This window comes from Excalfactoria chinensis, chromosome 5 (genome assembly GCF_039878825.1).
Source record: "Excalfactoria chinensis isolate bCotChi1 chromosome 5, bCotChi1.hap2, whole genome shotgun sequence".
In the NCBI taxonomy this organism is placed as follows: Eukaryota; Metazoa; Chordata; class Aves; order Galliformes; family Phasianidae; genus Excalfactoria; species Excalfactoria chinensis.
In genome coordinates, this window is record NC_092829.1 from 19,282,860 (window position 1) to 19,294,126 (window position 11,267).

An 11,267-nucleotide genomic window follows, 5' to 3' on the forward strand; every position below is an offset into this window, starting at 1 on the left:
AAAAGCAGTGCAGCGCAAGAAATTCCACACTCAGACCACAAGGCTCCCATTGCTCTACAAGGGAGTGGATATTTCTAGTTCTTCTAATCCTTTCTCTCCCATTTCTAGTCTAGCTCTGCAGTTTGCAAACAAGTCATATTGAGAGAAAAAAAGCATCAGGACAGCGAGCTTTCCAGCAGCAGTCTCTAATGTTTCTTCTCTCCCTAACGTACACCACCAGTATCTGACAATTTCACGCTACTGCATGTCCCTGTAGATGATCAGTAGACACACTAACCTTTTTCTGGTCTCTTCATCAAGAAGACAGCAAGATTCCTTTCTGTGGAGATTGGCACAGATTTATACACCTGGTCACAGGCACCTGGCACACCTCTGACACTGCTCCCACCACTGGCCAAAAGAGGCAAAGGTAAGCATACCCAAGCATAGGCAGTCATTCATCATCTCTTGCTTTCTTCCTTTAGAAAGCACACTTTTCACCAATCTCATGTATTGACAGAGACAGCCATAATGGTGCCATTAATTTGGGGCACTTATCAAGAAATTGCACAGTCAAACTGTTTAGCTTTGATACACTTGTGTTTCTCTGAGATCTGGAGGCTGGTAACTCAGGACAGTGGCTTTAGTATCCATGAGACAGCATTCACTCACACCTCTCAAGAGGAACAAGTTGGTTCACAGAAGCTCCTTAGAGCAGTGTAACCTACATGTGCCGTTATCATCATTTCCTGATTCCCCCTCTGCCCTACAAGGAAGGGTGATGATAGAGAAATCAGAGTTTGAAATGAGCCCTGGCAGAGTGAACAGGCAGAAGTTAGAGGCATTACTTGCCATGGCAGGATATCCAAATGATGCAACACTAAAATCTAGGTGATCCCATGTAAACAAATGCTCTGGGTAGGGCACTGAGGCACGGGAAAGAGAGGTTGCACTGCAATATTGTTCCATTTAATGTAATTATCTGGAGTTTTTCCTCTGTTTCTCTGAACAGAATCCACAAAATCATTGATTTCAAGCACATATGTGGTACTTTTAGTGGAAGTGAGATTCAAGGGGAATTTACCATGGAAAGAGTAGCAAAGCAGTCTGTGCAACAGGGCAAGAATATTCTTTATTCTTTATCTATGGCTCCTCTTTTTTTTTTTTTTTTTTTTTTTTTTTTTTTTGGCCACATTAGCACTTTCAGTGTCTCTTTGCCCAGAAGTTAATGCCCAAGGTGAATTTAGAAGCTACAGTCCAAACTGCAATCAGATCATCCTGGTTGTGCCAAAAAAAAGCTGATCTTATCTCACTTGTGACCTTATCCTACTTGAGAGAGCAAAAGTCATTACAATAATAAGCAAAAACAGATGGGAAAAGAGTAATGATGACAGCATCTGGTCAGAACTCACTTTACCATCATTTTGGAGGGGCAGTTCTAAGCTCTTCTCCTACAAACCTCATTTTTCCCTCCAGCAGGAGGTGCAACCTCCAAAATTATTTTGGCCCCTTGCAGGATGCATCTGCTTATTCTTAATTCACTGCCTTTTCCCTACTCCACCCAGCATGTTCAGTTGCACTTATTAAATAGCTACAGATAAGCTTCCTGCGTAGACTTATTTGCTGAGCACTTCCTTGTTCAGCATGTTGTACAGGGAACAGAAAGTATACAGCTACACTATTGCATATGTAGCAGTGCATGAATGAGAAAGCATGTGCCAAAAAAATGCAACTCATGTACTCACATGTAAGGATGAACAAATTCAGATGAGAATATTATTACTGGAGTTAAAATGTCTAAAGGGACTTAAGCGTGGCCAGTGTGTAAATACCACAGGAGCACAATCAGATCAAGTTGTGTCGGGAAAGAAAGTATGTATCATTACACACACTAATGTAATTGAAGGGGGGGAGGAGGGTGAAGTCCTTCTTGAAGTATTATATATATAGTTTCCCATTATCTTTAAGTGACATTGCAGAAGAGCACCTTGTTTACATGTACTTAAGAATAGGTAAACACAATGACAACTGATGATTCCTGCACATGAGTTTGCAAGAAAAGAAAAAATAAAACTATACGCACTTTTCAACTAAAGTATGTATCTAAAATGTGATGGTTGTTACATTGGTTTTTATGACCTCCACTACTGGGTATTATGTGTGTATATCTATACTTCTAAGACATATACTTCCCATCACATCCACTCAACAGAAAAACTTCCATTCCCATCTTTCATATTGTCAACAGTCCCAATACTATGACCCTGCCCTAGTGTTGGCTCAAAAGGAAGACAATCGCTTATAAAGCCTTATAAGCCTTCACTCAAAAAAAAGTGGAATTAACTAACTCCGCTTTGTGCTATCCATCAGGTAACGTCCAGTGAAATGGTCAAAAATAAAGGCACAGCTGAGTTAACCCATAAACCTTCCAATGACTATTTCCACCTTTTTGAACTCCATCCTTTCTTATTTGATAAGTCTTCTAACTCAGTGGGATCAGTCCAGTTTCTGCAATGTCATCAGCTGCTGCAAGACCCAGCAAATCCTTAGTGTCTACTGGTGTCTCCACTTAACTCCCTTACTTGTCTCTGAATGCTCAGATGGGGTTGTGAAAATGATCTGATGACATCACTATGCTTCCCTAGCAACAAATACTATATCCCACCTACTTGTTCATCAGTGCATTTAGGTAAAAACAGAAAATGTGGAAAGGAGTATGGACGAGTACTAAAAGCTATTCCTTGAAGAGCTCCAGTAATTCCTCAAGCAAGATTAAGTACAGTTTACACATTTCCCTTGATCTCTTCAATGACACTGAAGTACAGAAATCTCAATTGCTGAGTATCAGTGGTACAAGATAGGGATACTTCCTGCTGAACCATTCAATGATACTCCAAAACGAGGTAGGAAACAGCCATTTTTCAGGTTTTGCATCTAGTTCTGTGTTCATTCTTCTCACTTCAAACACTTATTTGTGGTCTGCTGCGCCTAAGACAGAAACCCTCCTCAGCCAAGAAGCACAGATGGAATAAAAATATTAACACAGGACAACACCATCAGTGGATCCTCACAGATGACAATTAACTTTTTTCTTTTTTTACATGAATCTATAACTAGATTTAAAATGAGATTAGGAACCCCAAACAGGACTCTGTTAAAAGTGGGCTGAGGAGAGGAATTCTCTCTATGATGCTCTGAAACACCGAAAATGGGAATTTTCTAACATAATCAAAGTCATCTAACAAGCCAATAAATGCAGTACATATCATCTTTCCATAGAGTTCTCCATGGCAAGTTTTGAAGCTGAATCCTAAGTGGCCTGGATCCCAACCTCAGAGAAGGTTAGGCTAGCACTGAATCCCAGCCACAAAAGCATGAGGGCAGTGAGCCAACAGTGCCAGTCTAGGCACTGCTTGCAGGACTGTGGCCCCTTACACAATACCCCTTTGAGCATCATGGCTCTGACTAAGGCCATGAGAGTGGCAGCAGGTCTGTCCAGTCCAGTTACAGATTCTGCACACCAACTCAGCCAATGTATTTGCTGGACTCAGCCAGGGCTTTAAAAAAGGCAGGTTGGAAAGCTAGACAAATGCTTGCATTTGAAAAAGGGACAGTACAAAATAGAGAGCAGTTCCCCTTCTCTAGCCTGGCCCCTATGTCCCAGACCAAATACAAAGCTTGCTTTAGGGCACTATATAAATTGGTATTATAAATTCAGATGGTGCACCAGGGAGCGCCTCATTCTGTATGATTGGAGTCATTCTCAGGAGCAGTTCAGGCACTCAGTCTGCCACATGTGACTGCTGCCCCAAGGGCTGCCATTACAGATGCATTATTACAAAGCTCCGCAATAAAGCATGAACTAAAACAACTTCATTGAAATGAAGATTAATACAGAACATGTGTTCACCTCCATACACTCAGAAGGAACAGTCCAGCAAACACAAGCACTACAGCACTAGAGCTGATGGGCTAAGGGAGCAATGCAACTGGCCGACCGTTGCTATTGCTGAAGGCAAGCAATACATTTCCATAGCATCTTCTAAGCATCCACAGATAGATTTAATGTAGCATCTGTGAAGCATAAAGTGAGGCAAGCAAGATACGTGGAGTGCTGGAACACACAGGGAAGCATGCTGTGTCGAAGGCAGAGAAAACAGAGAGGGATGCTCCAGACCTACAGAAGTAATATCATTGGCTGAAGAGTGATCCATGCCTTCAGATATCACAGACTTCAATGGGTATTAAGGATTCTCAGCACTTCAAAGTGTCATATCCATGTGAGAGTTACAGGTGAGAAAGGTCAACTAAGGTGATGGCTTATCCATCCCCCTCACAATCATGGAAGGATTATTCCCCATGATCTATTTGTTGATGCTGTTGTTGCCTCATTTTAATTCCCCCATACAATTCACAATATTCCTTTTCTGATGCCAACAAAGCCTAAAATCTCACTATTGGCATGAACTCTGGGACATTACATCTATATATTTCCTGGATCAAAGTAAATTCATGATACTCTGTTATGGTTTAATGGCTCAATTTTTATGCTTCCTTTCCCTGATGTAGGTTTTTCATTCTTCCTTTCCTTGAAAACAGTGTGAGGTTCCTATCAAAATCCATCTGTGCCTAGTGACAAGTCCTATGGGATTTCTTCCTTCATTCCATCAACCACATCAGCCCAAAACTAAGAGTAGTAGTATGCGTAAAGGCATCCAAGATAGACACAGTGCATCACATCCCAAATAAGCGAACAACTTTGTTGATCCTGAATGTACTCCCTTAGGTCCCTTTGAAGTCTCTGGGATAAGACCCAGTATGAAGGCATCAAAGGTGAAACGCTTTCTGACAAAAAAGAAAAAAAAGAAAAAGGAAAAAAAAAAAAAAAAACAGGAGGAAGAAATATAATATTCATGATATTTCATGGGAACCAATGATAGAAAACAGGATTGGATGTGCAACATAGTAACAAAAGTAACAGATTCATAATTAATCTGCATGACGAGTATTCGGCATTTGGCAGGGAAAAAGCAAATGTCTTCTCTGAGGACAGATCGCACTCAACTGAGACTTTGAGCCTTTGGAACCACCTGCACGCAAAGTCTTTTATTGGTTACTTAATAGTGCTTAAGACCTCGTAGATGGTCTATCTTTGGCATCGCACCCAGATAGGAACATTGTAATGGATGATACAGGTACTCAAAAAAAAAAAATAAAAAATGCAGCTCTGTATATAGGATGGAAGTGAGTGGGGAGAAAAGATTAATTAAGTGTAGAGAACAGATGCCCCCATGATGCTGGCATCTCCAGCACTTTCTGTTTCTGGAATGGAAAAAAAAAAAATCATAAAAATAAATGAACTGAGATCAAATATTTGAATTTAAAAAATGAGGAAAGATTGAAGGGGAGATAAAAATACACAGTAAACAAGCAAAATCTCCAGTTAGCAGGTTTGCTTTTCCTCCCCAAGCTGACTGGCACTACACCAGTGCACCTCAGAGAGAACAAGATCTGCTGCATGCAAATGATCCCTAACAAAGCTGAAACTCTGCATTTAACATGGACGAGCAGAGCTTAGGCAGCTGCCTTTAGACAAGGCTGCCATGTCACTGGTCATTCAAAGGGCAATATTGTAAAGAAACGGGTATAAATTAGATTATTTCACAGCAAGGTGCCATCCATTCCTACTTGCACTGCAATTTTGTATCCCAAAAATAGAGTAGCCTTCACAGCCCTCCTACAGTGCACCTCTCATACCACCACAGATACAGCTCCGTAATACTTCATTGGCATCAATATTCCCCTAACTGAAGATGACTTAATAAAACATTCTTAGAAGCCAATGAACATGGCTTATAATTAAAAAATGAACCAATGTCAACCTCTGTTGAATTATTGCTTTCTCTCAGCTCTTCACACCTCTACTACATCAGACATCATGCTATACTCCAGCATGGATCTGTGCTTAATGTCCAATTCAGAGAGGAGAGCAGATTCTCACTATACAGACCTCTTTTTTTTTATTTTTATTATGTAACTTCAGTCTTGCACATCTCAGACATATACCACATATAAACCCCAACATAGCTCCATTTACTGTCCTAAATGCCTGCATAGCCCTGATCCCCACGATGGAGAGAGATACGTGATTTTTGTGCAGGCTTAATACAGAATAACCATTACATTTCTGTAATTAGCACGTTCCTCCTAGGAAAATGCTGTTTGGATCCCTAGATTTCATGCTGGAAACATTGAATCTTCCTACCCTTAAGATCAGGTATTTGAAATGCAATAAAACAATGGTTATACCTGGCTAAATAATGAGGCAGCGCCTCTTCGTTTGTTGTAAATGAGAGAATCCTCCTACAGGAACTGATCCTTCAGGTAAAGAGCAGAAACAGTCAAAAGACCTGCTAGGTCTGCAGTGGCTATGTCTCCTAGATGCATCCTAATGAAAAAGGTTTTCAACAGATTCCAACAAATAAAGTTCTGCCTAGCCTGTCACTGCCACAAGAGGCCTCAGGGTTGAAATCAAGAGGACTACTGCAATCTGAACATGGCATGGGTCAGTCAGCAGAATCGCAGTGTCTTGAATGTACTGCACTCAGCTCTGCACAAGGAGTCACAGAGATCATATGAAGCACTGATTATGATCACTCTATGCATAAACAAATTCATAACGGAAGACTCTACATGAAAATACACTTTTGATTTCTGCCACTCTCCTACAAAACACAGGCAACAGATGACTTGGATTATCTTGCCTCTTTGTACCAGGCACAATCATGGGACTACAGCTAAATCTACTTATGGCACTGCTGATCATCACTGCAGAAGTGGCCATGCCATCTCTGAACTCGTTAATCAAATAATTTGCTTTATAACAAAAAGTTCATTCTAGTTCTTGTATGCATGAAAGTTTCACTGAACCTATCAGTCCAATTTCAGAAATCGCGTTAAACAAGCATTATTATTCCCTGTGCAGATGCTTGCTGCAGTACAGGAGTTGCTATTATGTTTTCCCCAGCTTAATCTCCTTTCCAAGTAATGCAGGATGGCACGAGAAAAGTTCTTATAACAAAACAATTAAGTTATACTAGCATATAAATTTAAGTTCAGACTTGCATATACCAGTATCACTACAGCAGGCAGATAACCCACTAGATATGGAGCTGTCATAGCCTTTTCTGCCGCAAGAAGCTACATCAGATAACAGCAATGACAGAGAATTATGACTGTTTCCTTGTTCTTGTTTCCTGCTTTGGGAAGGAAAGTGTGATTTGGTGTCCTGTTTAAACAACAGGACACTTAGACTTGACGATCCAGACACCATATCTGTAAGCCAGTTACCTTCTCTATGCTCCATCTTATCCAACTGTGAAATGAAGAGCACTTTCCAACCCTTCCCAATATATTTTCCAAAGGTTAACTTGCTCGTTCTGAAGAAAATTTATTCAGGCAAAAACTGATGGAATGCTGCATGAGAAAAATATTTTGAGACGTGAGAGTAATTAATGTTTTACATTTTCTTTTTGAAGTTATTTAAATGTACATGTAACAGATTTCCATGTTGTGGGTTCTCTGGCAGCTTCAGTAACAGAAACCTGGCTACCCTCCATCACTAAAGACTTCTAATATTAGAATATATACATATATATGTATAAACTATATATATGTTCTAATATTAGAATATACATGTATAATTAACATATGTAATATGTATATATATACACATATATACGTTATATATAACTAAATATGTATAGTTTACCTATAGCAAAATATTCACAATTACTCCTTCTTTATCCCTCTCTTTCTGTCTCAGAGGAAAATATTTTAAGAAAAATGGAAAAAAGAATAAAACAAACCTATTGTAAAGGGTTATGATGCATATTTAATGAAGGAGCCAAGAGAAGTGCCTGCCATACAAAGGAGCTAATCAGTCAATCAACAATCAGCTCACCAGACAGAAGCCGTCAGCACCTAACTGTTCCATCTCCACCTGTCCAGAGAAAACAAAACAGCATGGGACATGCCTGACAATCGTGTGCAAAATAGCACAAGCATTTACGTATTCCTAAGCATTAAGTGGGCAAGTCATTGCTGCAAATTAAAATTTTCAAGAATAGAAACAATAAACCCAGCACCTCACGTGTCCTGATGTGCATCTGAAGTAAGGCTAAGAGACTGCCTTTTATCCTTTCGAAAACACTCGCAGTCCTCACTATGCAGAGGGGCAAGAGGTGAGAACTGCTATAATTGGGCTAGATGGATTTGTATTTATTTATTTATTTATTTAGCCATGAGCTTGCCAATCTAAATCAGTTAAGTGAATGGTAGCCTAGGGAATGAAATACCTCTCTTAAAACCAAAATCAGCAGAGCTGATTGGAACTGTATGGCTTTCTATTTGCAAAAGTATAAGGGTCATAATCTTTACTTCCCAGGTCCGATACTGGCTTACTGAGCAGGCTAAGGCAAAACACATTTTATCTGCCTCAATTTCCCAGACCAGAAAAGGATAATGTAGCCTATCCCAATTATATGGAGATTATTTGGTTTTGCAGCTGGCTTCATTAATATTCATGAAGTGCTTAGAGATCCTTGCATGTAAATTGCTGCCAAGTACAGGTTTAAATTTGCCATTTTGCCGAGTGCTGTCGTAAAGAGCTTCGAATGTTCTGTTTTCCCAGCCCCACGCAGACAGGTAGGTAGGTGCTCGGCTCGCACCTGGCTCACGCCGCAGCACAAGGCGCACGCAGGGCCGGTCCCTCTCCGTGGTGCTGAAAGCAGATTGCGCGGAACGGATCTCGGCCCTGCCTCCCACCGGCACCTACCGCGCCGCGCGGCAGGCTGCGCTGCACCACGCACGTCCTGCGAGTAACACCGGAGCGTGTCACTGCGTTACTCCAATAGGAAAAGCCGAGTTGCGAGTCTGGGTTGTTTCAGATAATCCCAGCGTACTTTCACTCGCTGGCCTGGGGGCTTCCCACTGAAAGAAGCAGCACAGATCCTAACAGGTCTGTGGTATCACATCACAGGATACAAATCCATCCTGCCTCTTCCTTCACAGGGTTCATATACTTCTGCGGTCTAAATCTTTCTGGGTATGAACATCTGCTGCAGAGCATTTCAAACAACTTAGTTCAGCACAAAGCATGGTCTTACTTACATTCTTAGCCATTGTTACCATATGGTAAAGGAGTAAAGGCAAGAGCAACAAAAGTGACACTCCAGCTCGAAAAACTATATGTATATGTATATGTATATTATTTGAGTGAAGGAATAGAAAGGATAGTCAACATCCCTAGCTTATCCACCTTCCCTTTTTTTTCCCCAAGCCCCACCAAGTTAGTTATTTCTATGATCACAGGTACTCGGGCCAGCAGCAGGCTGCAGAGAAGCTGTTCAGCTGCTCTGCAGGAAATAGGCCACAAAACTGAGAGGGAGGGAAGACATCTCATCTCTTTCATCAAAAAACAATGCTTTAGAAATGAAAGTAAGCAGCCCACAGGCAGGGCTCACATAACAGGAAAGCCTACCTGAGCAGAGAACCATAGTGTGAGCCTCAAGGAAGAAGGGACAGGCCAGCTGCATAATGTACAATACTCCATACAAAACAAACTTGATATTTTGTTCATTAAATATATAGTGATTGGCCCCCATTCTGCTTGGTCTTTCTACTCACAAAGAACAAAGATGGCAGTGAGGGAAATGCTCTCATTTCTATCAAGTCTTCTGAGGCCCATTAAATTACCAAGTGCTTCCTAGACTGAATATTTATGCCTTTTCCTTGAGGAAATGGACAGCAACTAAAACTGTGCAAGGCACAAACTAAACATCCTCAACCTGTACTTCTTTCATAGACCACTTCCAGGCATGAAAAGGCAGCCGGGAAAGTGCTTCCTAGCCTCACAGAGGTGAGAAACTAAATTCAGTCATGTTTTAAGGCTCAGATATTACAATACAGGTCATAGAAAAAGGTTGTCGGGAAAATTAAATAGAAGATCCTCAGTGCCTACCTCTAATCTTAGGAAGTCTCAGGATGGAGAAGAGATAAATAAAATCATACTTGCTTTGAGGGTCAAGTCTGTGTCATGGCTAAAATCCAAACTGAGTAATTACATTCTGTCTCCCAAGTGTGCCCTTGAATTTTCTGCTAAGCATGTGACTTCCCTCCACTTCCTGTTGCCAAGTCCTGTTACATGTGCCTAAATGTCAGCTGTACTCACCCATACAACCTGACTTGCACTGCAGGAAGGGGAATGTTTTGTTCACCTCCACTCTGATATATTTTGACTAAAGGTCTTGCTGCATTTTCATACCTCGCATAATTCACAAGAGTTCCAAAGGCATTTTACTAGAGTTGTTTCTCTGTTAACAGCAGTGCCATGTTTACTCCATAGCACATTTTATGAATACCACTTCACAGTGACAGCAATACAGTGTGTGTGCCAAACTCCTAATAGGCACAGCACACCTCTTTACATTCCCTTGTTTAACAGATGCTGAATAGGCCGACTGTTTTCTGCACAGGGTTTACAGGTTACGTTTAGAGCAAATATTCTCTGAACTACAGAAAGGGTCTATAGACACCCCAAACAAAATCTCCTTGTGATATTAACAGAGCAATGAATTATCTCTCACAGACACATGTATATTTTTTATTGTATATTTACTTATGCTTCCTTCTTTACAGTGCATTTTTTCCTAACAGGATATGTGTTTTACATCCCCCCAGTGTCCAATTCTGAGAAGTCAGAATGAAGACGAAGTAAAGACAGCATCTACTTCTTAAAAACTACTCGACTTTCTTGGAATGCATCTTCAGCTTATGAAATGCTGGGAAAGCATTTGGTGATCAGGGCCTGGTCAGGTTAAGAATGTTGAATTAGAGCCTTTAATCCCTGAGATTTGAAAAATGTTGCTGAGACAGAAAAAAGTAAGAATAGTAAAGAATAAACTTGCTTCCCCTAAGCAGATTCCTAATCTTAAGAATATACAGGTACCTTATTCAAACTGGCATAGATAACAGAGAACAAGTTAAAAAAAATTAAATATCTGGGCCCCAGTATCCTTATTACTTTTTTCACTTGTCTTTAATTTTGACCTCTGGATCCTGCTGTCCAAAATATTGTATAACTTTATAAAATCTTGAGACTCAAAATCAGAAGGTTTCCAAAAGATGTAATAGTGCCATGGCCAAACTAGCTACCTACATTTCCTGGAACCCTGGAAGCAGAAGAATATAATTCTGAAGCTGAATCTGTTACCAAGGAATTTTATTTT